The 26,039-nt window shown below is 39.3% G+C and overlaps 1 long non-coding RNA gene across 1 annotated transcript in view; it reads right to left on the bottom strand.

Annotated features, from left to right (window-relative positions):
* The window catches only part of LOC106958671 (uncharacterized), a 121,568-nt gene that overhangs the window by 23,737 nt on the left and 71,792 nt on the right, over positions 1-26,039 (bottom strand). Inside the window, exon 3 of the long non-coding RNA XR_001427194.1 lies at positions 6,847-7,473. This is a non-coding gene — a long non-coding RNA (uncharacterized LOC106958671). The remainder of the gene's footprint in view (positions 1-6,846; positions 7,474-26,039) is intronic.

Here is a 26,039-nt window from a genome sequence, read left to right on the forward strand (position 1 = left end):
AAAAATAATAATGCTGAAGGAGAAGACTTTGGAGACTAAAACCATGCCATTTCATTTGAGTGACTGGCTGCAGGACTGAACATAGAAAAGGTGTTAAAAGGGTGAGACAGTTGGAACTGGAGTGAGAATACAGCACACGTGCAGAAAGACGTTTTTCAGAAATCGGTGAACTCTGGCGAACCAGTGAAGTGAAAGACATTGGAAAAGACAAATTATCAACACACCTGGCAAGCCTTTTCTGAATTTCATGCAAATTTTTCACTAACCCCCAACCTCTCCAGACAATATCCAAAGTCAGCTGTTTCTCCAACAGCCAAAGGTCTTGCAAAAACTTAAACAGGTTGTTTTTGTTGGTTTACTTTCCCAGCTGCTCCCGGTCCCACAGGCAAAAAAGGCCTGATAGGGACTTGGATGTCCACCACCTGGTTTGAGGGTTGCTGCCACAACAAGCACTGGCCACCTTGCAGCCATAGCTGAAAACAGATGTGTCAACGATGAAGACATGGAGCACGTCCCACACAGACTCAAAGTCTCATCTCCCTTGGGACATGTTCATAACTCTGCTGGAGGTGGGAGTTGGAGGTCCGACTGACAGGAGACTACACCAGACGTTTCCAGAGGAGGACGCCAAGTCTAACCAGCATCCTCCTCCCCCATCGGTAGCAACTCACCACCAGGTAACAGCTGCACCCTCGCTTCACCTGAGCATCCATCACATAAAGTAGAGGCATGGTGGAGTCGAGAACAGGAGGATTTGCAATTGTAACAAACAGATCAATCATCACTTCTTGGTATGCTTTACATATTTGTTCATTTTTGTCAAAGTATGGATGCTGCTTTCGATTTGATTGTCTAAAACAGTGCATCAAAAAGTATTTCAATGCCTTCAGATGTTTGGGGTTTTTTTGTGGCTTTTTTTGTTATGCATAAATGTTTCATATTATCAAACAAAAAATCCAGTCTTTACAGGATTTAATTGATTAAGAGAAAGTAAAAATCAACCTGTGTCAATGTGAAAGAGTGAATCATAATCAGATAAACCACATTTCTTGGAATCAGGTTTGACTATCAAACCTGCAAAATCAACTCAATAGAACATGTCTGATATGTGGTATGTTAAAAGATCTCACAAAGCAATGATCTAATTGGAAGAAACTCAAAACTAGTTGGAAAAAAGTCACTGGAAAGGGCCAACAGGACATTCCCAATGCTTCCATACTCTGGCAAATCAATGCCTCAGTAATGACAAACGTTATCCACATATAGAGAAAACATGGAACAGTGGTGAACCTTCCCAGGAGTGAGCAGTCTGTCAAAATTACTCAAAGAATGTATTAATGACTCATCCAGGAGGTCACAGAAGAGCACAGAACGACATGTACGTTACTGCAGGCCTCTGTCAAGATCAGTGCTCATGATTCAACAATAACAAGGGGACTGGAAAAAAATGGTATCCATGGGAGAGTTCCAAGGAGAACGATCACTGCTGCTTAAAAAGAACACAAAGGCCTGGATCAAATTTGCCAAAAAAAAAAAAAAACACTAATGATCACCAAAAATGTTTGGAAAATGTTCTGTGAACTGATGACACATGGAACTTTGTTGAATACTTGTGTCCCTTTACATCTAGTTTAAATATATCACTACAGAATAAACAGAAAACTGCACACACAGCAGAAGATGAGAAACTGAGATGTGAGCTGGAGACACTTTGAAATGTAAAAACAAACTTCCTATTTTTTTACACACAAAAACAGACATCAGCTAATGTTATGCACTAGTCATATGGACACAGTTATAAAACCACAGTTATAAAAAGTAAAGGCTGAAGAGTGTACTGAGAAAAAAAAGTGAGTATACGGCATTTCAAACATTATGAATATGCTGATTCATTTAATTACTGTCAAACACAGCAGACACAAAACCCCATTATGGATCACTTTGTCTTACAAGGAAAACTCCTGAGGTCATAGGTCATGTGAGTCTTTACATCATGTAGCTGGGATGACAGAATCAAAAGGGCGTGGCTTATAGGTGACACACTGCACCAGTGAGGCCCCATAAGGAGCAGTAGGTCCTCACATCGGTAGGATTTGTTGGGAAAATGAGCCTTACAAGATGAGAAATACTAAAACACACTTTCTGAAGGGCAAGTTAGAGGAACCAAATTCTCTAACATAAATACTCTAGTACTTATGTGACTCTAGGAAGAAGCAGCAGTACCTGGAGAAAACCAGCATATCCACCTGGAGACGGTGTGACTCCACGTACAAAGATTCCAGGGTGGTAACTGAATCTTCAACATTTTTATATTAAAGCAAAGCAAAAGTTGGAATAACTGGAACCTCATGTGGCCTCATCTTGGAAAGCATAGACAGCAAGATAGGAAAACATTCACAACTGATGAGCTAATTTATGACATTCACTGCAAATACAAGAAAATGAAACAGAAATTTTACAGAACTGAAAGTCATTTCAAGCTTGTCTGCAATTGCATTTTGGAATAAATAGAAATAGATAATTTTTTTTTTTTTTTTTTTTTTAGGTTTATTCACACCTCGAAAAAGCATCAGAATAATTTTAAGGTCAGGTCATAAAGTGAAGCATCAAAGAGGAACACCGAGTGATTAGGAATGTGGTCAACACAGAGGTGAGGTCCTAGAAGCAAAGTCAAGAGAGGTTAAAAAAAAAAAGTGATAAAAGGAAAATTTTATTTTTCACTCAGGAGCCACTGGGGCACCAAATCACTCTTCCCTCCTTTAAAACAAAGCTCACAGTGGAACTTGTTGCATTGACAGATAGATGCACACAAACCAATGCAGAGATGCATGTAAGTTCAGACAGCACATGTGTGTGTGTGTGTGTGTGTGTGTGTGCGTGTGTGTGCGTGTGTGTGTGTGTGTGTGTGTTTGTGTGCATGTGCAGCACAGCATTTTACCCAACGTGAACCCTGCAGAGTAAACAGAACCTTGCATTAGCCTTGCAGCTATCGACCACCGCCGTCTGCCTACATCTGAACGGTTTGTTTACTATCGCTCGATGACTTCATTCCCCTCCTCACGCCCTCAGGGCTGCAGCGGAGACTGACCTGAGCAAATCCCAAACACACACATATGCACACGCACGCTCATACACACAGCTGATGAATTATGTAATACGAGTGATTTGGGAGTAGCGAGAAAGCCTGGCTCATGAGGGATTTCTCCACAGATGCAGCAGTTTACTACACTAATAATAACAACAGCAGGAAGCGTGGACATATCTTCCGACAAAACTAGTGTCGAAGCTGGCACATGAGTTGAAAAATTTACCCACACCATTCCGACCGGTCTTTCTGTGAACTCACAGGGTGGACCAGAAAGGAACAGCCTGAGCTGTGAGTCAGCCGGGCCATCAGCGTTGGCTTCTTTAGGTCTCCAGACTGGGAGTTTCTGTCTTGATGAATCATCTTCTCGAGAGTAAAAGTTCTGTAAGGCATTCCATGTCCACAGAGCCATCCCTGGGCCATCCAACCCACCTGAGGTGAGAGTCAAATTGCTTTGACAAATGAGCGGCGAATGGTGACCCTGTCCCTGGTGTGTTCTGGTTAACATTGCCAGTGGAAACATCCCACAGGGACTCGGATCAAAGGCATAACGGCAGAACGTGAACTTTGTAGAAGCAGTTGGAGAATCTGTACCGTGAGGCGTTATGAGAGTGTGATGTTTAAAATGTCATCCCTCACCCTCAAAGTGGGGAGGGGAGTTTTAATGGCAGAGGTCTGAGGTGTTAGTTCAAGCAGCTGTTTGACGGAGGGCTGCTTCATTTGAAAAGAATCCTCTCCAGATTTTTCTGGAGCAAGATCCATGGAGGACAACTGTAGCTGGCAAGGTTTTTTTTTCACACTTTTTATCAACAATATGACATATTAATAGCTCCTAATTAACCTCATGGTGCTTGATGAACAGTCAAAGGTTCTCTAGGTTTCTTGGGCAACATGAATCACAGATGGGGTCCAAGTGAAAAGGCATTTACTGGGAATAACGCAGCTAAAATGCTAGTGAGGTTTGCTTGGGAGAGTTACCAGGATAAAGACGGTTTATGCTCCAAAGAATACAACAGCACAACTTAAATTGACAAACTTGCATCTGAATAAACTTGATCACCTCTGGAACAATGTTCTTCTCATAGAAGAAGATGCTTATTGAAAATCCACAACATGTTTACAGAATACCAATCAGAGAATCTAGTCGGAAACACTTCATCTCAACACAAAGGAGTGTAGAAGAGGAGTTCTGATTTGGACTCACCTTGTAGTCAGTCAGTCAACATAAACTCCTTTGTATACCAAGGTATTCTAGAGTCAGATTTCAGACCATTTCGTCATCAGACATCCTCATAACAAACTGAGTCATGAAACAGAACTATGATCCTTAAAAAATGCAGTAAGTCTACCACAGAATGGCTGGAAAGGAGAATAATCAAGACGTTGCAGTGGTTTAGTTGGGAACCTCTAAGTGAAACGATGGGGCTCGTGAGGTTTGTGCCTTCAAACCTCAATGAACTGAAGCAAAGGTGAAAAACATAGCAAGACCAGATTTCCATAAAATGTGGGTAGAGACTACTTCAAGTCAAGGGGTATACTTTGTTTTTTGGCATAACTTTACAGGACATTCCTGTCTGAAAACAGTCTTACTGATTTAATATATATTAATGTTATTAACAAGCTGAATTCATGTGGTTGAGGATATGTAACACGCTCTTGACTGGATTTGGACTTACCTTGTTAGATGGTTATGCTAACATAAAGATGAAACCAAGTTATTCATGAATTCCATTTGAAGCACTGTCAGACATAAAAAGGAGTGTAGGAAGTTTCAAAACCATACTGGCTTATTTCTGTTAGGATCTTTTTTACATTTCTTAGACACTCACTAACAAAAATGTTAAGCAAGTTGGTCCAATTTGAACACAACTTTGACTTACGGTGGCATGATCCTGAAAATGCTTTTATACTGCTTCTTACCGATAAGGCCACTCTTCCCCCCTGGTCATGTCCTCGACGTGTTTTGACAGTACAAAGGCACAAAAACCATCTCATTTAAACAACAGGCTTCCACATAAAAACATGAAATGATTTAGAAATTGAAAGAAAGGTTGTTAGGCTTTGCTAAGGCAGAGTTTGGAGCACACCAAATTAGCTAAAGAATGCCTGACAAGGCCAGCCTTTAACATCTTACTTTTGGTTGAATTTGGACAAGAAACACTGGCTAAAAAATGGTTTTCATCACACACATCAGGGCCAAGATAAAACAATGACCTGAAATAGCTACAGAAAAGAAAGACATGGACATTCAGTACTTTAAAGATGGCCTACAAACATAGCACAAGCAAACAGGTATGTTGTCTCCTGGAAGACATCAGAAGGTTGTAAAATTGTTTGACCCCAAATTGCAAAATCTAGTTAGATTTATAATCATAATTTTGGGGACATTTGTAGTCCCCAAAAGTATAGACATATTTATAGCTAAGTACGTAGTCCAAATTATATCTCACAGAAAGTAAGATCTGGATGGGTTGAAGCTAATTAGTATATACGATGAGAAGAAGCTGTATTTATATGGAATTTGAACTTTTGCTTCCATCCTTTGGATAACTCTAACCTCAACTATTTCAAATCATAATCACTTTATCACAATTATAAAGTATATATCTGTTTCTGTTCTTTAATCAGCCAGGTGCTTGTTGGAAACGGTATCTTCATTTTTAACACTCTTCTTGTACAGTGCTTAAGAATAATATTTAAACAAATGTATCAATGAAAAATATTTTTTACTCCTAACAAAATAAAAATTACCTGCTTTTTTTCTGGAGTGTTTTAACCAAAAATAGGTCAGACGTGGATGTTTCGACAAATAAAATGGTATTTATTTCTGCACATTAGAGTGAAAAGGAGAAAGTGGGGTATGCCTGTTTAAAGGCTTAATTACTCAAACTGCAAATCAGCCACTAAATGCATTTAGGCATCTGGTGAAGGTGACCGCTGGAGTTCAAAGAACCAGAATGGGGAAGAAAGGAGATTTAAGGTTTATTGGAGACAGACTAGTAGGTCTGAATACTTCAGAAAACACTGGGATTTTCACACAAACCATGTAAGATTAACAGGGGACAGATCCAGAAACAGAAGTTACCCAGTGAGGAACAATTGTGTGGATAAAAATGATGTATTGACATCAGAGGAAGTTCAGCAGTAGTTCAAATAAACACCAGTTACAACCAAAGTATTAGGTGTATCATATATAAAGGGTCCTTGTGGAACATTGAAGCTGCTATGGAAGCAAAAGATCACATCAGGTGCCACTCCATACAGCAAAGAGAGAGAAACCAAGGCTACAATCCACAGATGCTTACCATAAGATGGCAATAATAATTTGAAAAATGTGACTCGGTTGGATGAGTCTTGCCACTGTACTGTGGATGTGCAGCTCACAAGTATCTCTGAGGAATGTTAGTGGCACCTTGTGGGATCTATAATATGAAGAATCAAGGCAATTCTGGAGGCAAAGGGGCAATTTGGTCTGGTACTAGTAAGGAGTATATCGCTTCTGTCCACTGATCAATATTGGCTCATAAGGATGCATTCATGCCAGCCTTGTTTGGTAGTTGGTTTGTCTACAAAGTGCGGTTCGTTTGGGGAGTTGTGAATGCATAATCAAACTCTGATGCAGACCAAGGTCTCGGTTTGGTTGAAGTGAACCCTGGTGCGGTTTGAATGTGAGATTCTCTTACAAGGAGACAGCTTGATACACAACAAACACAAACACACACAGTAAGGGACACACAGTGGTGCTCATCGTCGGCTTTTACCTTTGAAGGCATTTGTAGCTGGTAGGTCAGTTTCCTGCATACTGTTCCTTCCCACGCTCAGCCAGCTGCTGTGGATGCTGCGATGGATGCCGATGGACCGACCTTAACCTGTCCGGGCAGAGGCCGTCGGAGGGGGGGAGGGTGGTCGAGAGGACAGGGTGGCACCGGCTAGTCTCACTGCCATCTCTGTTCATTAACAGTCCATGTGACCAAGCGAGAGGCAGCTGTTTTCTCACACCCAGCAGCGAGTCAGGGTCCCTCCTGTGCTTAGTGACAGCTTGTCTCGTCCCCCCTTTTTTTTTTTTTTTTTTTTTTTTGCTGCTGCCTGGATCACTGGTCTGTAGAAGGGGGTTCAGCTATGTTCTGAAGGAGGGGAGAATAAAGGGATGGCTCACAGGAAAAGAGGACGGATTGTGACAGAGATTGATGGGGATTTTGTGGCACGGTGAGAAGATAAAGGATGCGGCCTGGGCGCGGCTCAGAGTTGTCTTTCATAGGCAGCTCTTATTGCCGTCCCCTCTGATTCATTTTGATCTTTTGCTTCCTGGTTTTGTTTTCCTCTTCCCACATACATCCCATCCGAAATTCATCAGCAACTCCTCCGCCACTCTCAGGTTGGCTCCACAGCTGGGGAAAGGAGAGGAAAAACACAGACAGAGGGAGGGAACTTGGTGAAGAAATTCATGAGATACCAGAAACAACAGGTGGGTTAGGTAGACCACAGCAGAACGTGGGCAGGGCTAACCACTAGCCTGCAGTACCAAGCTGAGAGAGCACGCACCTCCACTAACTCCCACGCACAAACACAAACACACACACACAGATGCACACAGCGGTGGACGATTGGCGTCTGAGTTGGGATAGCGGGCGGCGGGCTGGCATGGCCCCCCTTTGGTTCTTCTCACCCACCAGGCTCTCACATGAAAGGGGAAAGTTTTTCTTTTTTTTTTTTGAGAGCCAAGCGCCGCCTGTGACCCTGTTTCACAGAGCGGCGGAGAGATAGCGCCACATGTCAGCGTGCCACTTTGAAGTCTGCCTGATAAACAGGGCTGGAGGAGGCTACAGCTGAGGAAACAACAAAACTTTATTTCCATTTCAAAAGTACCAAGTGCGGTTTTTGTGTGACTGGGAAAGAAATAAATTCCAAAAGAAAGAGAGTGGTGGTAGGGGGAAAGAGGACAGGAAAAGAGGGGGAGGAGGTGAGGCTGTTTGTGAAGTAGGAGAAAACTACTTTTTCTTGTTATTGAGACATAAAAATGAGGGTACGAGGGAGATGCATCACACACGGGGACGGGGTGTGACGGGGGAAGGAATCACAGAGGGAGGAAAGCCTGTGTGAAAACATGAAAGAGAGAGACAACCCACATAAAATGAGGCAACTAGGAAAGGAAAAGAAAAGAAACATACAAAAAAATATCAAAGAACAGACGAGGCAGAGGCATAAAAGCATAAAGAAATCAAACACCAGATAAGAAAAACAGGTTTAAAAACAAGTTCAAGACAAGGAATGATATGGAACAAGTCAAAGAGGGGAGGGGAAAAAAGCAGTCAGATAAACAAACATACACCCTGTCTGAGTTTTGGAAAGGCTCAATGGATCTCAGTCTTATCTCGGCTTTGTTTGCTGGTTCTTATCGAGCCTCATTACAGTAAGCAGATGCACAATAGCTTGGAACAGAGGAGGTGAGGACCGAAGTGCTGCGGAAGAAAATTGAGTTTGTGATGTACCACACACACACGGTGTGACTCGTCACAGTCTTCTTTTGGCTTAAACCAAGACAACATCCAACATGTTGCAATGTCAAACAATGAGAACAAATCGCAGTAGGTCAATATGACTTTTTCTACGTTTTTCTCTGAAATGTTTAAATTCTTCTTGTTTTTAGCCAATCAGAGGATTTGAAACTGAGTGGACCAATCTGGCCTTCATGGAACAGCAGCACCAATCAAGCCACTGCTGAAAGAAAGCCATAAAAAAGTCCAATTTGCCACAGGTCATGTAAGGACACAGCAAACATGTTGATTATATCAGACCACTTTTATTCTTTGGGTAAACTGGCGAGAGTTGATGGGTGAACAGAAATCATGGAAGACCACCTGCTTCAGATTGGAGACAGAAGTTGGAGGTTTACCTGCCAGTGGAACGATGATAACTAGATTTTTAGATCTACAAGGAAATAGTTAGTGAAATAGTTATGAAACAGAATGTTCATATTCAGAATGACCCAGATCTAAATCTAACTGAGAACCTGTGGCTTACCTGAAAATTGCTGTTCAGACATCTGACTGAACTCACCTTCACTATTTTGCTAAATGTATCTGTACTTGAGTGCTATCCCATTCTTAATCCACAGGGTTTAACATGGTAACAATTACAACTCTTCTAGGAAGGCTTCCCATAACATTTCATATCATCATTCCGCCACATGGACATTTGTGAGGTAAGAGACTGAGGCCTGGCTGAATGTCTACCGCAAAATAATCTTAAAGGTGTTCTATCAGGTTGAGGTCAAACTGGCCAAACTCCTCTGTATCAGAGTTGCTCACTCATGTATTTGTGGATATTACTTTGTGTAGCGGTTCCCACAATAATGAGAGAGTGAAATAGTCCAAAATGTCCTGTACTGTGCAGGCAGTCAGGAGTCGTTCTCCTGGCAAGCATCCATTTGACTGCCTGACAGAGAAACACGATTTATCACTCCACAGAACACATCTCCGCTGCTCCAGATTGTAATTGCAGCATGATTTGCACAGTAACATGCAACACTTTGAATTCCACTTGGTGAATATGGGGTGGATGCAACTGCATAGCAACCGAAACCCATCACATGATGCGCTCAAGAAACAGTTCTAGACCTAACGTCAAGGCAGAAAGTTAGTGACCTCTGTTTTTTATCCCCCACAAGATCCAATCACCTTGCTATTATTTTTACATTTACATTACCACATCTTGGCTGAGTTGCTGTCGTTCCCAATAACTTTAACCTCATAATAATATCAACCATCAACTGTTCAATGATTTAATTTTTTTTTTCAGGTTTTATTGGTCTTTATTTGAACGTGCTATGACAGGAAAGTGGGTAATGAGAGATGGAAGACATGCAGCAAAGGTCACCAGGCCGGGAATCGAACCTGTGACGACCATGTCGAGGACTAAGCCCTACTTATGTGGGTTGTGCTTAACCCCTGCACCACCACAGTACCCCCGACTGTTCAAAATTTAACGGCAAGAAAATTTCAGGACCCGACTTCTTGCACAAGAGGAATTGTATCACAGCACCATGCCACAGGTCAGGTCACTGATCTCCAAATAGCAACTCATTCGTTCACAAATGTTTGCGGAAGCAGTTTGCTTGTCAAAGTGCTGGATTTTATCCTCTTGTGGTCATACAAGTAATTACAACAACTGGATTCAGCGATTTGGACAGTTGAGTGAGCATTTTGGGCATTGTGGTGAATTTTGCCCGAAGAGACATTACAGCAGATTCACCAAGCAGCAGATGTGTCTGTAAAAAGTAACTCCAAATTATTCACAAAAAATGTGCCTGTTCTATGGCTTTCTTTGTCTACTGTATCATATCTAAAATATTTGAAATAACAATAGCTCTAATATTTGGCCGATGTTTATATCGAGCCAATTCCTTGCTTCTGATTGGCTATACTCCAAAGAATGCGTTTGCCTATCACATAAAATACCAGGGTTATAATAGTTTTGGGTTTTTCATTGTAGTTCAGTTTTACTTAGTTGTTCCCTTTTGTTTGTCTATTTCAGTTAGTTTTAATTAGTTTTTAGAGTGTTCTGTTTGCTAGTTATCCTTAGTTAAATACGCTTAGTTATAGTTTAGTTTTTATTAGTTATAGTAGTTTCAGTTTTTTCATACTTTGGTTAATTTTAAGGTGCAGAATTCAAAAAGACCAAAGTATTGTGACTGGTGTAAGAGTTGCCAGGAGGAATATGGAGCCAACAGATGATGTAAACCGCTTGAGTAGGGAAACAAAAAACATCTATTTTAAATCATTTTGAAAGGTTAATAAATTGATTCATAAACACGAAAACTAAGGATATTATGTCTATAATTTTAGTATGTTTTAGTGAGCTTTACAAACACATCATATAGTTCCATTTAGTTATAGTTTTCCCCATTAACTCATTTCAGCTAACAAAAATGATTTCTCAGTTTCAGTTTTCATGATTTTGTTAGTTTTATTTAATAACTATAATAGCCTCGTAATATACCAACAAACGTACAGGCAAACATTCAAAGACTTGTAAGTACTTTTGTAAGGCACTACGAGCCTTAATTTACACTGAAAACTGCACAATGTTCACATTTATTTTATAAAATAACTGTCAATCTTTTTGTCCCAAATTGTTAGTTATTATTGTTATTATCATTATTACTATTATTTAACTCAATTCATGTGATGTAATCTCCTGGCCCTCAAACAAAATGGGCCATGGATCAAGCCTGAATCAGCATAAAAAATATTAGCTCTTTCTTTTATGCTCCAAATGTGATTCTCCTACATTCACATGAAAGGAATCAAAAACAACTACAAGCTGAGGTTGTTAAAAAACACACACACACACACAAATTGTGCAAATTCAAATTTTGTAGTCAAAATTTGTACTGTCCTGGAGAAATGAAAACACCGTATTGTCAATTCATGAGTCCAAAAACACTAAATTAGGATCCATTTTTAAGTAATTATTTATAGACTGATACCATATATAGAGGCAAAACAGTGTAAAGTCATTAAACAGCTTATCAGACAGACAAGAGTTTTTCCTACCTTTATGGAAGAAATGCCAATGTGACCCAGTCAAAGTGTGGAGAGAAAAACTATTACTACAACTACTTCCTAAACTGTTGGCTGTCTGTCCGTGTGCCGTGTCATCTGAGGACAACTTGTTGTCGAGGCTGGCTGAGAAAGCAGGGTTCCAAGTGGATATTTGTTTTCTGGTCATTTGAGGACAACACCTGGTCTCCAGTCTCATCTCAGACTGTGTCCAACTGTAAAATGTCAAAATCTGACACTGCTGAGGTATTCCACATAAAAAGCTCCTGGTTTGTTGAAACAGAACCAACATAAATTCCAAAGTTTGCTGCAGGTTGTACTTGGTGTTATAGTGTACTGGAGAAACTATTGAGTTGAACTACAGAACAAATCTGTGAGTGCTACAAGGAGCTCTATGGGGATTTCAACCTAAAGAAAAATATAGATAAGTCTGAAAAAAAGCATAGGGGCGAGTAAAGAAAATGAAGAATAACACCTGCTGTGATATCAGAATGAAATCTTTAAGTATCCAAATTATTCACTGAGAATTCATAGAGCATTTTTAAAATACGCAACCATGAATGCTACATAACATGTTGTCTGGCGTTTGCAAAGCAATCAAGGATTTACTTTCCTTGGCGCTGATTGGCTGTATCCCAAAGAGCGGAGATGAAGAACCCCATGGATGTTTACATCGCTTGTATTAATGCATATCAAGGCATATTTAGCCTATTAAAATAGGCAGTTACAAACGTTTTTAGAGGGGGTCTTAAGTATTTGTGGATTTCAGCTGTTGTGGTCGTTAAGTCCTGAGAAAACCAAGAGTCCACCACGTCATCCACTTCACAATTATGCACTGCTTTGTGTAGTTCAATCGCATAAGATCCCAGTGAAATTCACTAAAGTTTGTGCTTGTAGTGTCACAGAAGGTGAAACATTGTTCATCTGTAAGGCAGTTTGAAGCTTGTCTTTGTCTACTGTCACCTTGATGACGGCTGTACGCTTCACCCCGGAATCAGTCAACAGCAGGACTTATCGCCATTCTAAACATACAAACACACCATCATTATTTGGATTATGAATTCATCTCATTTAAAATTTATCACTCTTATCTGATCTCCAGAACATGGAGATCCAGTTAGGATTTCCAGGTCACAATTTTGTGGCAAAGAGAAGACATCCACCTTCCATTAGGGCTCCAGTTTTATGAAAACCTTTGCCAGATGAACTAAGGTGCCTCTCTCTACTTTCTTTCTTTTTTTACAAGTCAAAGAAAAGCAAACTCAGGAGGAAAAAAATGGCCAATAAAATAATTTCTGCTGTGGTTTTGAATGCCTTTGTGACTGCACTGGTCCCTGCTGATGTTGTCCAGACTCTCTGAACACACACTCAAAAAGGTTCTTTTTTTCCCCAAATAAACCTCTGAGGGTCCGCTCTTAAAGACAGGTGCAGCAAGGCTTTTAAAAAAATCCCCCGGAATAGACGGCACTATGTTTGTGTTCCTGTTTGGTGTTATTGCATGAACTCCAACAATTCAAGAGTGGCCTCGAGAGGCTGCTCTAACAAAACAAAACCAACAGCAAACACAGCAGAAACCCTCTAATCAAGTGTTCTTACACTGAAGACTCAATGTTTACTAGCTTCAACCAGCTTTATGCTAAGTGTGACCTTTGGCCTGCTTAAAGTGGGTAAAGAGGAAAGCTTTCACCAGAGTGTTACTCATACTGGAGGACACGTGTGAGGCTCTGGAACATTTGGTGACGTTGCGCGTCGCTTTGCAAACCGCCGGGGTCATACGAGGATACGGGCTAATCAGCGAGACAGCAGTCAGACGGACAGAAACAGAGCGAGGAACGCAGCATTCAACCTGCAGCCGCTCACATCTGCTGCACTGAAACATCCAGGCATGCTGAGAATTTGATTTCATAACAAAGAAAGCAAATCAGGTCGCTGAAGAGACTTACAGCTTTGCTGCAACAGAGGAGGAGAAAAGAGATTTTACCTTATTAATGTCCAGAAGTGTCAACTCCTGCTGATATAACCGTATTACAGTGTGGCAGTATTCATAACCTTTGAACTTTGTCACAAACCTGAACATATTTTCATAACAATGTTTTGTGAGAAGAAAACACACAACAGTACATACAATTTTTTTACTTTTTCTTCTTTTAGAAATGAACATTTGACAAGTGCGGCATGCATATTTTGCTTCACTAAATCACTACTTTGTAAAGCAGCGGTGAGGAAAGTTTTTAACTCTTGGGTCAAAAGCCTGTCAAGTTGAAAATGAATTGAGGGATTGATTTTTGTTTTTCATTTTAAATTAAGAATGAAACAATGGATGAATTTTTATCTGCACAACTAACACGTCCCGGTGTTTTCCCATTAACTCTGAACACCATGTCTGTTCCTGCTAACAAAAAACATCCCCACATCACGATGCTGCCACTGCTGTGTTTCACAGAATGGTGTGTTGACTGTAATATGCAATTCGCTTTCAGACACGGAAAACTTTGGATATTGTCTAAAGACGTATTTGTTGGTCTCATGTGATCACAGGACTGTCTTCCACAGGTGTGCAGTGCCACCTACATGGCCTGTGGTGAACTGCGAATGGGAATTCTTAAGGCTTTCTCTCTGACGTACCGTCCTTCTTGTCACTGGCCAAATTTATGCACAGCACAAATCTGACCTAGAGAATGACTTATAGATTCTCCCCATTCAGTCTGTGCAGCTTCTACCAAGGACTTCTTGGCTGCTCCTCTGATAAAAGCCCTTCATGTCCGGCCTGTTAGTTAAAGTGAATGGCTACGCCTTGGTAGGTTTGCAACTCATTCCATTTTTGGATAATGGATTGAACAGAGCTCTGTGAACTGTTAGGAGGCTGGGATGTATTTTATAACCCAGCAGTCCTTTAACACACAGGCAGGCTCAGTTTATGATTGCTCTATATTTCATTTGGTGGGATTAAAGGACGCCAAATTCAAATGATGGACGCCACATTGTTGATACTTTTATTTGCAATTAAAGAATTGAAAACCATGCATATTTTATTTCATTCATTCTATAGCAGGGGTCTGCCACCGGCGGCACTGGACCCACATGTGGCTCTTTAGTCCGTCCACTGTGGCTCTTAACCACTGAGGTCAAAAATGCTGAAGAATTAGAGTTTTATAATGAAGAGGTAATACACAATGTGTGTGTAAAATAGCACTAACTGTAAGAAATGTTCCTTTTTGCTTGCAAAGTATGTGCTTATTTGACATAATTTTCTATTTAGAAAAATAATACATGCACCGTTGAGTTTTGGTAAGGCTATTAAAATGACCAACTTTGCATTATACGGTAAATAATGACATTTTTAACAAAGTTGACACTTTAAATGCAAGTTTTAGTACAACTTTACAATAAAAGTGTCATTATTTACTAAATAACACTTCATGACTACAGTCATAAACATTCATGAAGTCTCTTTCATATTCATTACAGGAGTTATGTCATGTTTATGACAGTGTCATGTCAGCCTTATGCACCTTCAAATAAAGTGTCACCTGATTTCTCTATATTTTAGGAGGCAGATATAAATTTACATTCTTTCTGCTCCTTTTCAGTCATGTTTTTTCCTTGTTTTTTGATTAGTACATGAACTATTCATTTTTATGATTGAGTGAAAGAAAATACATTTAATGAAAAGAAATTTTTAAAACCTAAAAACAAAAACAGTTTTTTTTTTTGTTTTTTTGTTTTTTGGTAACTTAAAAACACATCTTATTGTGGATTTTGTTAAATTAAGCTACTTTGTTCCATGTGGTTTTTGTGGCTTTAAACTGATTTTGTTTTGTTGAACCAAAAACAAGAATGCCTCTCATGTTTGTCGAGGTCGCTGAGCCCTGACCTGTAGAATGAAACCAAAATAAAACTGTGTAAAGTTTGTGGTTCAAACTTGAAAAAATCTATGAATATTTTATTCAAGGCACTGTGGCTTAGACTCCCCTTGTCAATATCAGTTCATGAATAAAAACAAAGAAGAGAAATGAGGCACAAACATAAAAGCAAAGCAAAGACAACAAAGGAAGACTTAACACTGATCTGCCTTAAAGTGTCGCTTACTGCCAGCAGAGTCTGACGGGTTTAATCTGGCCATGCATCAACTCCAGCATTGAGAAGATGGACAGACTGACACACAACCCACTGAGAGGCAAATGACAAGCAGGAAGTTGGTGTCAGACATGGGAAGGCTCAGCTGCCTCACTAGATGAGGGACACCCAGCGTTACTCTTTCTGTTTGGATATCACAAATACATGTCTGTTCTTAAATGATTTTATTTTCTCTTTCATTGACACACTTTCAAATGTAAAAGAAAGAGCTTTAGTTTCTGCCTTCACTTCTCTTATAATGAACATGTAACAAGATAAAAATCACATCTCAGTTCATGAGCTTCAATTGAGATGGATGTAGATGTTTGAGAACAAATAAAGCTTTTCTCTCTTTTTTCTTGCATCTATCGTCAAATTCTACCTTGAGTTAACCCATTTCTATAGTGTTAAAGGAACATAAGAAGAGCAATAAAAAAAAGAAAACATCCCAGCATAGAAGCTTCAAAGATTTTTTTTTTTTTTCAGGAAAATGAAAAAAATTCAATCTTTCAGAATTAAGAAAAAAAGAAGGTTGCAAACAGAGAAACTGTTGTTACTCCTTTGAAGAAGCTTTGAGCAGCATAAAAAGGACCATTAGTTCTGTTCGACAAAACAACTTACATCTGGTGAAGCACCGGTGCTTTTAAAGCTTCTCTGAAAAGAACAAAGACATCACCATCTTCTGCTATAAAGACATCAATGGGAACAAAAATACGAGCCATTCAAACGAGCATGTCAACATGAAAACATGTGCATATTTAAATGCAGACAGAAGTTTGGAAGTGAAGCACAGCATGCACACAAACAGCAGAGACATCGTCAGCCTGTCAGGGAACAGGAACGACTTTTCCCTTTTTCCTCTCACTGTGGAAGAGAGGTGAGCGATTCACATCACGAGAGAAACTAAGTGTGTGAGAAGCTGGTGCAGAAAAACAACATGGTATGGTTTGCTTAAAGGTTCTGCCAAAATAAACTACTTGGACTTTATGCAAACCTAGAAAAGTAAGAAAGTAGATTCTGCCAAGAGCTTCACTTTAATGTGAAATTTTTAATTACATGAACGAAGTTATGAAATTGTGAGGAAAAAGGCAGAACACAGAGGAAATGTCATACGAGGATTAAGTCATAATATTACGAGAATGAAGTCGTACGAGAGAAAGTTGAAATATTATGAGAATCAATTCGAATTCGCAATAATATGAGAATAAATTCGTACAACAAAAAGTCAAGCTACTCTGAGAATAAAGTTGTAATAATACCAAAAAAGTCATAATCACATGAAAATAAAATCTGAATATTACGAGAACAAAGTTGGAATAATACAAGAATAAATTCGGACAAAAACAAGTCAAGATATTATGAGAATGTAGTGGAAATAATACGAGAATAGTCAAAAGACAAGAACAAATTTGTATAAAAAAAGTGAAGATATTATGAGAATAAAGTCATAATAATACCAAAAAGTCATAATGATACAAGGATAAAGTCATAATACTACCAGAATAAAGTTGTGGTATTAATAGTTTGAAGTAGTAATTTTATGAAATAAAATATTAAAATGAGGAATGTTGAATGTGGTAAAGCTACACTTTGGTATTGGTTTTACTAAGAAGGACATACTTACTCATTTTAACACATCACCATCAAATTATGATCAGAACTTTGAAACGATTCTGTTATTTTAAATAAAGACCCACAAACTGGGAGAGCTGCTCTCATCAGATCTTTTATCATTGAAGCTTTGCTCTGATTGAAACCACTTTTTTCTAGTAATTTTATGATTTTTCTTCTGGTAATGTCATGTCTCTATTCTGCTAATATGACTTTGTCATAATATTACGACTTTATCCTCATAATTTAAAAGAAGCTCTTAGTCTGGCCCTAATAATCTGTCGCAAATGTGTCCCTGAATGAAGGTTTGGTTCCTGTTTGTTTCTCGTCTCTCTTTCTGCAACAGATTTTTGGTGGATATTAATGTCCCGTTTTTTTGTTGGTTTTTTTTTTTTGGAGAGACTGTCGCACCAATGACGTTTGGGAGGAAGTCTCAACAGAAAGCAGGGTAAATAGGTCAGGGCTAATGGCTCATTTGCTTCAGCTGTAGGCAGACATTAGGGGTGACACTCCACTTGAAACGGCCTGTTATGACTCCTTAATCTCCCCATTCAGTCTCTGAGCTGCCATAAAACAGCAATGAGACAAGAAGCTGACTAAGGACAATGAGAGTGATAATAAAACAGTTAAACTGCTGATGAATCTTTTGGGTGCTTTGGATACACTGACCTTCCCCTAAATCTATCAGCTAAAGGTCACTGTTGCCATCGTCTCTGTATTGGTTTTTCTACAGAGTTCCTCTGTTGCTTTAAGACTTTAACGAACATTTGATTACTTTTGACCAAATGTTGATGGGGGAGACACCAACAGGGATGAGACTGAACAAAATTCACCCTGTAAAGCTGTGCTATACAGCAGCAGTGTGTTTAAAAAAGGTCATGGGAACTTTGACACCTCTGTCGCATCTTTCAATTTGGAAAAAATTAAAAGCCCACTGCACTGACCCCCAAAGAAAACCTCATGGTTATTCCACCAAATATTAATTTCTGAATTTAAACATTAGCATTGTTGTCTCCAAATGAATATGAACTTGTTTCTTTGCATTATTTGAGGTCTGAAAGCGCTGCATCCTTTCTGTTAATTTGACCATTTCTTATTTTCTGCAGATAAATACTAAATTTTTGCTTGAAATTTCAGAGACATGTCAGTAGTTCATATAATAAAAGAACAACGTTCATTTTACTCAAACATAAACCTATAAAAAGTAAAATCAGAAACAGAGTACATGTTACCTTTAGTTGTTAGAAAAATGCTGCACATATCAAATATGACCAAATAAGTTGATTTCAGTCCAGCTGAAATGAATCTATCTAATCAGAACTCTAAATTCTGTAAAAGATGTCCATCTGACTGAAATCATTGTTTTTGTTATGTTTCAATTAGTTACCTAGAAGCAGACTGACATGGGCTCATCTGTGGGCAAAGACACTGAAGAGTCAAGAATCTTAATGGTATTATTGAATCTTCCACACCAATTGATTTTATCTTATTAAACTGATGGTTGACTGATGAAACTGAAGGAGTGTCTGTCACCATCTATAGAGATCTAGTAGAGGAGACATTTCAGCTGACTCTGGTGGTTCATGTGTACAGGATGTGAACCCCTGAGAGGAACAGATTCACCAGCACAGAGGACAGTGACAGAGCCATCTCCTCTGGGACCTGTTGCCAGTCGATACGCAATATTCATTAAGCTACAAATGAATGAAGGTTCTAATAATCAAGCTGCACACGAAAAAGCCCTGCTGTCCATTAGAAGATTAACTGTAGTTTTTTTTTTTTTTTTTTTGGTCAGCGAATAGTCATCATTTTAAAATGGGGGGTGGAAAAGTGTAGAAGAGTTACTTCTAATAATGATGTTTTCACATGCATGAAAACTACAGTCGATTACTGTATATTACATTTCTGGACGGTCAGGAATTTCAAGGTAACAGATTCAGTTGCAGCTAAAAACGACTGAGGGCATTTTGACCAATAAGCAGCAGCCACAGCCATGAATACAGGATGGAATCCAAACATTCTCTTAGAGCAATTTGGTTCAGCAATCAGTTCAATTCAAATTAATTCAATAAAATTTACTTAAAAAATACTATTTTTATTCAAAAGAAAAATTAAATTTTCTCGTAACTCATATCATCCAAGAGTATCGGTGGATGGTGACGCTGTGGCCAGGAAGGATCTCCGGTAGCAGTCCGTCTTCCAGTGAATCTCAAGTTTTACATTGATTGTTATTCTCCCAATTACACTGACTGTACAAATTAAGGTTGTGTTATTTTTTTAACATGTCTGGCCAAGCTTGCAAAGTTTATTTAAACCAACAGCAAAGTTGTCAAATAAATTAGTAATTCAGTACATTTAGAAATGTCTGTGTTTATAAAAAGAATCATTTTAAGTCAATTCAGAGCTGATTTAAAGAATCATTTTAAGTCAATTCAGAGCTGATTTTCTGTGTTGGCCGATAATAAACCGCAGATATCTGTATCAGTATCAGAAGTGAAAAAAGCGTATTGGTGCATCCCTAGTAAAAACAATGACTTGTTGTCACGGAAACGCATTTTAGCAAATATATGAAAGTAAAAAAAAGTAAAATCAAAAATCTATCCATCAGCACATCACCTGGGTCCAGAGAGAATGAATCTTACTGTTAGGTTGGGTCTCTTTTCTTTTCCTCCTGTTCTGTCCTGGATTTTTCTGGGAAGCTATTTCCCCTCCCAGCCACCAGATGTCACCACTGGGCGAGCCCCTGGAGAAGTGTGGTGGCCAACCCGTAGACACACCTGTGTCTAATTTGCAAGAGCTGAGGAGGAGCTTCATAAGGACCGACTAGCTGACACTCCAGTGCCTGAGTGTTTGCCTCTACTGGTAAACGTTTCCTTGTGAAAGCTTTCTACGATTGAGCTTGTGTTTTGATCGCTCCTTGTGTTCTCTCCGTCAGGTGCCCTTGAAGTTATTCTGAGAGAGTCCTCGAGGTGGACAAGCGTTCCTGTCTGGATTTCCCTTGTGTTTCCTCACGACGCCATTGGTGTTACCAATCGGTTGCCCTCCCTCGTGCACTCACCTCCCTGGTCCCTCCCCGTGGATTCCCTGCGTCTCGCTACAAGCTGGGCTTGTCGGCGCTTCATGCCCCGGGAATTAACCATCGGAACCCAGCTCGGATGTCAGCTCGCTTCCCTCTCCAGCTACGAGGCTTACCTGTTCGCTCTCCAACGGTAACCGATCTCTCCAGCCGCCGCCACCGACAAAACTTAATCCCGCCTTCAAGTAAGCACTCTCTGCAAGATTCTCAGAATCATTTCCTTGGATCTGTCCAGTTTTCTCACTCACTTTTCTCATCTACAGTCCGACGACCAGTTTACCTCCAGTTCCAGGACAGCTTCCCCTGAACCCCACCACCTTTTCCCTAATAAATATTATTGTTTTCATATCGCTTCTTAGTGTGTTCTTGCATGTGGGTAACCCGGCTAGAACCCGACATGACACTTACAAAAAGTAATGCCTAAACAAAATAAAAACTATGAACAAAAAGAAAAAAATCAGAATGAATAGAGCTCCTACAGCATGCTACCACCATGAGAAATGCAACATCATCCACCATAACAGAGGCCAATAGGTGAATGGGTAGATAAGAGAAAAATCCACAAGTTCTAAGAGTCTGTAATACAAAGATCTACTCTTTCCATAAAAGTAATGAATTATTGTTTTTCCTCCTTTAATTTAAACTCAGGATATGTTTTTATTGTTAGTAAGTAGGCCTGTAACAATAACATTTTTACTAGAAAATAAATTGTCCCAGAAATTATTGCGCTAAATTATAATATTTCTGTTTGAGCCCATTTCAAGTAATATATTGATGACACAATAATAAAATCTCACCCTCTCAAAGACTAATAGACATTCATTATTTAGATCCATCCATCCATTTTCTTACACCCTTGTCCCCAGTGGGGTCAGGAGGGTTTCTGGTGCCCATCTCCAGCAAACGTTTCGGGCGAGAGGCGGGGTCACTTGGACAGGTCACCAGTCTGTCGCAGGGATCATTATTTACATTACATTGAAATATCCAAAAATAAAACAATCAAAAACAACAAATAAAAAGGAAATAAAAAACCACACACAACCAAAACTATAAAGGAAGTCCCTGGTATTAAAATTGCCCTTCACAAAATATTAATTACCAAAACAGAAATAAAAATGACGTGGAAGCAGAAACACAGGATTTGTGTCTGTGGAAAACTTTTAGAGATGACTGTCTGTGGTCCGTCAAGTAGGTTTGGATGGTTGAAGACGTTAATAGACTGAATGCTGTTAAACATCACTGTCCTCATTCCAGTTCACTCTGGTCGTCTAGTAGACACGATTACACATCTGACAGTCAGACAATCTGTCTGTCTGTGTGGCGGCGGCGCACAATTGCATAAGTCCTGATTACTCATCATGCATTAAAAGCTGTATTAGCCTAATGTGTGTGTGTGTGTGTGTGTGTGTGCTGTCTAATCTTATCATGCAGCCTAATTGCACAGATGTCTCCCGCCTGATACTTCTGTCTCTCAGCTTTCTTGCTGTTTTTCTTTCCAAGCAGTCTACTTGGATAACTGGTTTAGTGAAAACTTTCTGAATGTTGTGTGTTCCTAAAACGGGGACCTGATTAGAAGGTGCACCTCCTGCTACAGCCGGCGCTGTTCCAGTTTTCCAAAAAAACAAAAAACATTAAACATTCGAACAGCGTGGCAGCGGTGTAATGGAGATTTTGTTGGGTTTGATTCCTCAGGATCCAGATGTTTTGTTGAATCTGAAGGAACCATGAGCGCTATTATTATTTGGAAAAAATAATCATAAAATAAAAAAATTACCAACTTGATTTAAGCAACAAAAAAAAAAACAAAAAAAAAAAGGCCATTATTTTAGGAAGGTGACATTTTATACGTTGCCTGGAACTGTGCTGACTAAGCCAAGTCACAGCATTCATATGTGATTTAGATTCTTATCAGACTGTATGGTTATTTAACAGCTGGTTATTTAACCAATAGCTTTGGTTATTTAACATGGGGATAAAAACACAAGATGATTCTCCTCTTTCATCCAAATTTCAACTTCTGCCTCTTAAAAATGCATCAGGTCCAAACAAACGCGAGCTGAGAAGACCCATTTGAATTTATTTGGTTGATAACAAAAGGTGCAGCACAGAATAGATGCTTAAAGTTTACAGAGTGGATGCAAAGGTTATCTAAAGTCTGACTTTGAAGAGGACACATGAGAGATAAACTTTATGATAGAAAGTAGAGCGGAACAGATTGGAAGAAGCAACACAGACTGAGAGCACTGAAGCATATCAGGCTGAGGCAGCTTCAGGAAACATCCTCAGCTTAGGTAGCACACACAAGTATTATTAAAATCAATTCAAAACAACATCTTTTTCTGTTTTCAATAGACTACACAAAGAAGAAAATCTACAGTAGAAAACCTAGCTTGTCATTGTTAGCATGGCTAACTTTTGTTTGGTTACTCGGTCATCTTTAAAACTTTAAGAGGAAAGTATGTGGATTTTTAAGAAAGTATGAATTATTTGAAAGGTTTGTTTAATTCGCACCAACCCTGAGCTGGGAAAAGGAAAAGAAGAACTTATGGCCGCCAACAAGCAATCAAGACAGTGTGAGCTCTATATTTGAAACTCCAGAGTTGGATTCTTTTCGTAAAACCAAAATAAAAAAACTTTAGAACACAGTTCTTCAACTTGAAGAAGTTCAAGTTGGAAAAACATGAGTTATGGATTCACTGTTTATTTTCTCACCTATCATGTACTTTGAAGCCAGTGTAATGCATAGAGATGTGATTAATTTCCTGCTGAATCTATAAACACCATGTTTCATTCATTGTTTAGATTTAGGCATTTTCCAGTTACACTCTGCTTTGAGGCACGGTTGATACCAAATACGTCTTGCATTAACTTGTATTTTTCAATGATATTATGATTGTTATACGTTTTGTTTGTTGCCGTGGTTATTCTGTTTTGTTTGCTCTCTTTCTGCAGGTGTAGAGGCAGACTTCAAGGCTACTGACTTGCCTCTTTCTTCCATCTACTCCTATTTCCTTCTTTCCCTTTAATCCTTTTCCCCACTTTTCTTCATTTCTTTCCTCCTTTCTTTTCTGTCTCCGTGTCCATTACACAGATACTCAGACAACATTTCACTGTGCCACCTTGCCAGACAGGACATGTAAAAAAAGAAAAAGAGGTTGAATTCAGAAAAAATTAGAAGATGGAAAAAAGGAAGATGAGGCATAAACTGCCTGCTGGCGAGAAGACAAAATCTCACAATGTCAATCATGTTTCACATCCTATATGACGTCTCATTCTGGTTCACATTACCTTCTCAGGACTCCAGTAATGACACAGTGTGTTTCCCCCCCATACAAACAGAACCGACAGCTGAAAGCTACATTAATGGAGTCACACAGCAGCACACACAAACACACGGCTTGCTCCCTGCAGTCCAAAGCATATGGCTCACAAACATGTCTTCTTTACCTCAAGCAAACATAATCTTTAAACATGTAACCTCCACCGCACAGACGCTCACACACATTCACAGTACATATCCACAAAATGTCATTACACCCCAACCACCCCCAGCCACAATATGCCCTGAACAAGAAGTTCAGAGATGTGTTATTAGAGATAATGTTTACCTTCCCAGAGAAATTCCCACAGTGACAGCTACATTCGGAGTTGGAATAGCTTGGAGCTACGACATCCCAGAATGTAGCTGTAGATGTTTAGACACTTATTTTCAGGCTATTTCTACTTTAAGAGATAATAAGAAACCAGAAACGCGGCATGAGGGATAGATGTTCCAGTGTTTGAACACACAGGAATACACAGGATCCCTGCTGAGAATAATATCACACTGGTCCTAATGGTGCACACAGCTCAAACAGGTGCATTATTAGATCCAGACCAGATCATATTAACATCACCCAAAATCTATTTGTCCCATTTTCGAAACATTAGCAACATCTCTCTCTAGGTGAGCACCGATTTACCGGCCAGCTGATTTATCAGCCCTGATTTCCTTAATTTGGGAGATCAGGGATTGGTCTTACATGGGAAGCCGATCTTATTCACTGATCTTGCTTTAAGATAGGGTTGACTGAGAGACCCGCCCACCAAGTCATGCTCGCATGTTTGCAGTTAATAATAATCACCCCACTGTTAGAACTCAGTGACTTTCTTGCTGTATTTAGCAACATTTCAGATAAAAAAATGTCAGTATTGGACGAAATTAAAACACTTGGCCGGCAGGTCAGGTGTTTTAAAGATTAGTAATCGGCGATCGGTCAGAAAACTACAATCGGTGCACCCTTACCATTTTATAAAGATAAGCTACTTCAGTTAAGCTTAAATGGTTCTTTGTAATAAGAAAAATCAAGTTATGTATTAAACTGTACATGTACAGAACCATGTATATACGTTTTTCCTGCTTATTTTGCAAAAGTATTAGGACCTGAACTAAGACGGGTTAATTTTAATTAATGACACAGAATCTAATACGTCAACAAATCTTAATGCAATGAATCACATTTTATTGTTACAAGTTTCCATCCGTTTCTGGTATGCCCATAAAGCGACATCTGCACACAACAAATATGGGCAACAGATCTGCTTCTCTTGGCCAAATGGGCGTTCATTTTTGCTTCGCCATTTTTAGAAATGGCAGAGGAGGAAGTGAAGGAAGTCATTCAGTCCAGGTTGGCCACGCCTCCAAACGTTGAGCAGATAAAGTCGGATCGAGAGGAATGTTTAAGACATTTTACTGCTGGCACAGATGTGGTTCGGCTCTGCATTTCTCTCTTCGCAGTGAGTGATGGTTGTGTACAAAGTCACGGCTAAACGTTAGTGATGGGGAAAAGTCAGATCCAATCGTATCAAATTTCAACAGAGTCCGCGCCTCCAGCAAGCAATTATTTCTCAGCAGCCGAGGATCCAGACCTTCTGGATGAAGCAAAGTGTAGAACAAGAAGCTGGTTTTTACCAGGCTAACAATGTCTATAAAAAATGATTGTGACACATCGGAGCAGCTGATGTGCGCTCCCCTTGTCCATGTAATCCATCGTCTCAGTTGTAATGTTTGTCACTGGTTTCTCAATTGGTGACTGTATGTTGTTTTAATCACTTTTTATTCTTATGTTTTTATGATATAAGGCACTTTAAAATGCCTTGTTGCTGAAATACGTCATACAAATAACTTTGGTTGATTGATAGTACAGATTAAGAGACATTTAAAGATGAGCATTTCTGATTAACTGGATTTATGTACCTAGAAGAAGTCTCTTGCTTATCAACAACCTTATCAACAATAACAAAAAGGCATCATATTACCATATTACCTCGTCGCTACTGACGACGTCAGAGCTTCACAACTGCAGTTCTCGAAGTCTGATCATAAGGACATGATCAAATTAATATTCACAGTCATATAATTTCATCCTTCTTTTGAATGTTCTGTAAAAGAAAATAGAATGTATTTCTCTAATAAACAGAATAATGAGGTACTTTAAATGTGCACTTAGTTCCATGTGAATGATTAAAGCTGCATCTCATAGACCAGAATTTAATCTGATGAACTAATTACCATCTTTAACACGGATACCACACATTTGACTGGTAATGT

Source organism: Poecilia latipinna, unplaced genomic scaffold (assembly GCF_001443285.1).
Source record: "Poecilia latipinna isolate Pla-1442-1.1 unplaced genomic scaffold, P_latipinna-1.0 Scaffold1006, whole genome shotgun sequence".
NCBI classification, from domain to species: domain Eukaryota; kingdom Metazoa; phylum Chordata; class Actinopteri; order Cyprinodontiformes; family Poeciliidae; genus Poecilia; species Poecilia latipinna.